The sequence below is a fragment of the Myotis brandtii genome, unplaced genomic scaffold (assembly GCF_000412655.1).
Source record: "Myotis brandtii unplaced genomic scaffold, ASM41265v1 scaffold46, whole genome shotgun sequence".
In the NCBI taxonomy this organism is placed as follows: domain Eukaryota; kingdom Metazoa; phylum Chordata; class Mammalia; order Chiroptera; family Vespertilionidae; genus Myotis; species Myotis brandtii.
In genome coordinates, this window is record NW_005367587.1 from 850241 (window position 1) to 856583 (window position 6343).

At 38.2% G+C, this 6343-nt stretch overlaps 1 protein-coding gene and 1 long non-coding RNA gene across 3 annotated transcripts in view; one reads left to right on the plus strand and one right to left on the minus strand.

Moving 5' to 3' along the window:
• The window catches only part of ZBTB20 (zinc finger and BTB domain containing 20), an 853596-nt gene that overhangs the window by 724296 nt on the left and 122957 nt on the right, over positions 1–6343 (minus strand). The gene's annotated exons all lie outside the window — the stretch shown is intronic.
• Positions 1–6343, plus strand: part of LOC102264156 — a 158808-nt gene that overhangs the window by 67128 nt on the left and 85337 nt on the right. The window lies entirely within an intron of this gene.

A 6343-nucleotide genomic window follows, 5' to 3' on the forward strand; every position in this document is an offset into this window, starting at 1 on the left:
TCCCACAGCTCCCTCCAGCGGCCACGCCAAGGGCGGCTGGGGCCCACAGCTCCCTCCCACCACCACGCTGTGGGCGGCCAGGACTCAGAACTCACTCCCGCCACCACACAGCTGGGACCCAGGACTGACTTCTGCTGCACCAGCCAGGACCCTAGCCTGGTATTCGGTTGTCCATCCAGACGTTTAGGTCGTGACGGACCCTGGCTCTTTATGTATTAGGATAATTTTAAAAAACGAATTCCAAATAGTCTTTACCCCATTTATTTTTTTATTCTTAATTATCAGAGAGTTTGCAAAGACTCTCTGATCTACTATACACAATATACTAGTAATCACTGGTGAGTTAGAAAATATACAAATAGGAAAGACCCAGGCCCTATCCTCAAAATAGTGAGTGAAGTCAGAGAGATGTGCGTAAAAAAGACAATCCAGAAAGGATAAAAAGTAAGTGGGTGGAAAGAAATAGGAAGCAGAGGGTAACATGTTCAAAATAGCTGGAACTGGTCTACAGCTGCTAATGCATGAACGTGATAACATGGTGTCATGTTTCCTGTCCTAGCAAGTAAGGGTAATCGTAAGATCCTACCCAGATTTGGAGGGAGGGATGTCAAATAAATGGATTGTATAGAATCAAAGCTGGGACTGGGAGCAGTTAAGCAGGCAGGATGTTGAGGTGCCTTTGAAGCCAATTCAGTGAATTTGAACTTGAAAAAAGTTAACTAGAAGCAATTGTCCTATTAAAAATTCAGTTTGATATTATATGTCTTTGGAATGTGATCCAAATTTGCTATGAAATCTCAGTTATGACCTTCAGGTCATATTTACTAATAATCTCCACAGAGACTCAGCCATTTAAAGTCTCAAAAGCAGTTTTGCTAATAAAAATGCATATATATATAAAAATTCAGTATATTATATGTCTTTGGAATGTGATCCAAATTTGCTATGAAATCTCAGTTATGACCTTCAGGTCATATTTACTAATAATCATCACAGAGACTCAGCCATTTAAAGTCTCAAAAGCAGTTTTGCTAATAAAAATGCATATATATATGGGATCCAGCTAATTAGGACTTAGTGAAAGGGGCTGGGCACACCCTGGAGCCCTCCTGCGGTCCCTCCCTGGCTGGGCAACCTCCCATGTCCCTCCTTGTCCCCGATCGTGCACCGGTGGGGCCCTTGGCCTGGCCCGTGCCTTCTCACAATCCAAACCCCTTGGAGGATGTCAGAGAGCCAGTTTTGGCCTAATCCTGCTCAATGCAGGAGCTTCCCCCTGGTGGTCAGTGCTCTTCTACAGGCGGAGCACCGCTCAGCCAGAAGCTGGGCTCACAGTTGGTAAGCGCAGTGGCCTTGGTGAGAGCCTCTCCCGTCTCTGCAGCAGTTGGACATCCCTCAAGGGCTCCCGGACTGCAAGAGGGTGCAGACTGGGCTGAGAAACAACGCCCCCCGCCCCGAGTGCACAAATTTCATGCACCAGGCCTCTAGTATATTTAATTTATTAGTTATCAGGAAAATGAAAATTAAAATGTAATATCACTATACACTTACAGGAATAGCCATGGTAGGCAGAATTCTAAGATGACACATGACTGTAGCCCTGGTATAATTACTTCCACTGGGAAAATTATAGGACTTCACTACTATAATTATGTTATGTTACATGGTAAAAGAGATTTTGCAGCTATAATTAAGATTATTAATCAGTTGACTTTGAGGTAATAAAAAAGGATATAATCTAGACTAATCACATGAGTCCTTTAAAAGCAGAGGAATATTTTCCCCAGCTGTTAGGAGAAGAAGAAATTAAATCTGAAGCATGAGAAGTTCTCAATGTAAGGGGCGTTCTCCATTGCTGAGATAGAGAGGCTGTGGGTCACTGGCTGTCAGGGAACTCGGAATAGATCTTGACCACTAGCCAGCAAGGCAAAGGAGACCTGTATCCCACTACTGCATGCTAAATTTTGCTAGCAATATATACAAGCTCAGAAATGGATTCTTGACCCATAGACTTTAGATAAGAGCAAAGATTGGCTACCATCTTGACAATGGCCTGGAGAGACTTTAATCAGAGAACACAATGGAGCCTTCCTAGACTGCTAACATGAAGATCTATGATATTAAATGTATATTGTTTTAAGATGCTATATTTGGATATAGCAATAAAATTAATACAATATTAAATTTTTAAAAAGTAAAAAAACCTGACAAAACCAAGTGTTGGTACAGATGCAGAACTACTGAAATTCTTATTCTATTTTGGGGAATGCAAGTTAGTACAATCAGTTGAGAAAAGCTTAACAAACATAAAATATATGAATATACCTTAGGAGCAATTCATAAGTATTTTTGCACTATAAATTTATGTATGCATCAAAACAATACAAGGAAGTTTATAGATATTTTGAAATAGCCCCAGACCAGAAACAATCCAAATGTCTATTACCAATAAAATGAGTGTGTGTGTGTGTGTGTGTGTGTGTGTGTGCGCGCGCAGTTTGGGTCAGGCAAAAGTATTTCTGTAGCTGTTCACATGGAAAATAATTGGGGGAAAAGGAAACATATGTAAAACTTTAGACAATAAAAAAGAATTATGTAGAAAATATATTCATAGAAGGTAAGTCATTTAATTTCTAATATGTGCTCCATAAGGCAAACAAATTAAATTCAGCCTAATAAACCTGAACTATAGCTGTTTTGTAGTAATAATAATAATAATAATAATAACTATAATAAGCTCTGTTTTGCATGCTTACAACTCTATACATACTTTTGCCCCACCATATATATTCATATATATACATATATTATATATATATATATCTCCCAATCCTATAAAACAGTGCATCTAAACTGAAAGACCTGCTAAAATAAAAAAAAGGTCAAGAATTTTAATTGCTGGGATCTTTAATATGCATAAACAATATTTTACAAAGGGAAAACAAATAATCAAACAACAAACCACACCAGTAAATTAAAAGAATCCTGAGTGTAGACTCTACTGATAGATATAAACAGGATCCAGAAAAGGAAGGTGATGGTCCTATTATATTCAGGCTATGTGAGTAATATCACACTTATTCTGCAACACCAAACTTTAGAAGAGGCACTGAAAATTAGAATTTCTTAGGAGGACTGAGATAAGAACCATTATTCATGGATAAACAAGAGATAACTAGGAATGGAAAAGAAAAAAATGTTCAGATTGTAGGGATGAAGTAGGGAAGGACACTTGGGAGAAAACTAATTTGGCTACTACATGATATGTTGTGAAATTAATTTTTATTTATTTATTGTCTGTTTCTCCCACTAGGATGAAAGTTTCATGAGGTTAGTACTGTCTTTTTCACTGTATTACCCCATTTTCATAAATGGTGTTTGCTACAGAGTAAGAGATCAATGAATATTTATTGAATAAAAGCATGAACAACCTGACCAACCTATGAAACAGGCACTAAGTCTACACCTATTTACAGATGAAGAAATTTATGCTTAAGGAAGTAAAATGTTATGAATTAAATTAAACTTTGCCCTTTGCAACCCCAAACTGCTACAACCCATTGTTTATAGTCTTCCATTCAATATTCATTCTAGCAGGGAAACAAACAAGTAAATATAATGTTAAAGCTTATAATCTATATATATAAAAGCCTAAGCGACCATTATGATGGAATGACCGAAACGACCAGAATGACCGGTCAACCAATAGCCATGATGCGCATTAACCAACGGGGGGGTGGGGGGGTGGGGAGACGCTCAAGGCTGCCCCCTGGTAGTCAGTGCGCTCCCACAAAGGGAGCACCGCTCAGCCAAAAGCCAGTCTTAAAGCTGGTGAGCACAGCTACAGCAGCGGGAGCCTCTCCTGACTCCGCGGCAGCACTACAGGTGGTGGAAGCAGGCACAGCGGGCCGAGATGAGTATGAGCAACACAGTGCCCAGCCCTGGTTCTGGCTCCTCCCTGGCTGCCTGCTGCTTAGAGCACTGCTACATCCCCTGAGGGGTCCCAGATTGCGAGAGGGTACAGGCCAGGCTGAGAGACACCTCCCTCCCCCAGTGCAGGAATTTTGTGTACCCAGCCTCTTGTGTTATATAATTAGTACTATGAAGACAAACAAAACAAGGTAACAGCATTTTTAAATGGGTTTGAACAGAAAAACTTCTCAGAGGAGATGACAATAAGGAAAGGCCTCAGTAAAGTGAGGGATACAGTAAAAAAATATCTGGTAGACTATGTAAGCTCTTACAAGGATTAAACAAGACATATATTACCTTTCTCATAACATGGCTAGCACTCAGCAAACAGTATTCTCAATGACTATTGTTTTATGTTGCTATTATTTTTATAAATGGTAAATTCCCCCACTAGATTATAAATTTGTCAGACATTCATTTTTATTTTCCTACAACTCCTTAAGTAGTGGTTAGCAAGAATTCAGTAAACATTTATAGAACTAAAAATAGAATTATACATTACCAGTTCATTAATTAGAAAAAGTAAACAGACTATACGAACATGAAAAAGTCACCATATTTAATATGCTTGAGTCAATTTAATTCTGTTAAATCAAAGTTGCTTAATAATTAATCATTTACGGATTAAAAAGAAAGAAAAAAATGAAATATATATATATATATATATCCAGTAAATCATAGATTAAAGAAAGTAATAAGGAAGAATCAGAAAAAAATGAATTTCTCAATATTAGTCCACTTCTTGACCATTTACATACTCCATCTGACTCAATCAGACTAAGGAATCTACTACACAGGTATCTGATGTATTTATGTGTTCCTACTACAAGCACAGTGTCTGATACTATATAGCAAACATTCAATACATCTTTGTTGAACTGAATTCAACCAAGATGATCTTTAGTACTTCTGAGGCTTTAAAGTTATTTCACATTTTTAAAAATACAGCAAAATAGATTACAATAAAAAAAATATCAAGTGTTAGGTTTTGTTAAATGTAGCAAAGGAATAGCGAACAAGGTTAGTTTTTAACAAAGATTGAATTATATATGACTGTAATATTGGCGGTAGAAGAGACAAATAATTAGAACAGCCCATAGGGACTTAGTATGAGGTAAATGCTACAGTTAGCATTTCCACAGTTTTGAAATAATAGACTAATTTATGTGGAGCGGGGAATTTTGTCTCCTAGCTCTTATCAGACATCAAAATATAAATTGGATTAGTATAGCTAAAGCTGAAGAGCTTTAAGAAAAAATATGTATATAATTTTCTGTACTCCAAGGAGAGAAGACCTTTTGAGGCACATGGCAGTAGTATATACCTAAGCACAAAGATTTATGAGTGTAACTACTGAAAATAAAAATGTTTCACAAGTCCAAAAATATCTTCAAAAAATTAAGAAGCCAACAACAAATAAAAATATTTTAATGTATATGATATTCATAGGTTTAATAACCTTTACCTATAAATAAATGAAAAGAATCTTTTTTTCAAATAAACATGTACTTCATAATAGAAGAATCAAAAGCTAAGACATATATAAAGTAATATTAATTTGTAATACCAATGAAAGAAATGAAAATTAAAATAACTTAAAAATTCCATAGTAGTGAGCTGGTTAAATAAATTATATGTGATATAATGATAAACTTTCATTAAATGTGGCAAGTGAAAATTTACAATATGCCATTAAGCTTAAGAAGTAGGTTATAAAATGATAATAAGATACCAATTTTAATATTTAATATATGGGGAGAGACAGAGAGAGACTATGATAATATTTGGTCATATGTATATATAAATGCAGATCTGGATGTATGTGTGTGTAAGTGTGTATTAGAAAAAAACATGTATGTATTTGCAAAAGCATGTAAGGACTTATAGACTAAACTAGAGGCCTGATGCACGAAGATTCATCCAAGAATAGGCCTTCCTTTCCCTGGCTGCTGGCACCACCTTCGCTCTGGCCGGAGCTGCCTTTCTGCCTTCGCTCCGGCCCAGAGCCGCCTTTCCGCCTTCCCACGCTGCCCAGAGTCCCGGAGCAGCTGGGGCGGTGCAAAACGCCTGCATCGTCGCCATCACAATGACGCAAGCGTCCCGCCCTGCCCCCGGTCGCTTGGTGCCTGCAAATGCAAATTAACCTGCCATCTTTGGTTAATTTGCATGCTCACTCCTGATTGGTTGGTGGGCATCGCCAAGGTACGGTCAATTTGCATCTTTCTCTTCTATAAGTGTAGACTAGAGGCCCGGCGCACAAAAATTTGTGCACTCGGGGGGGAGGGGGGGTCCCTCAGCCCGGCCTGTGCCCTCTCGCAGTCTGGGACCCCTCAGGGGATGACCACCTGCTGGCTTAGGCCCCCTCCCTGGGGTA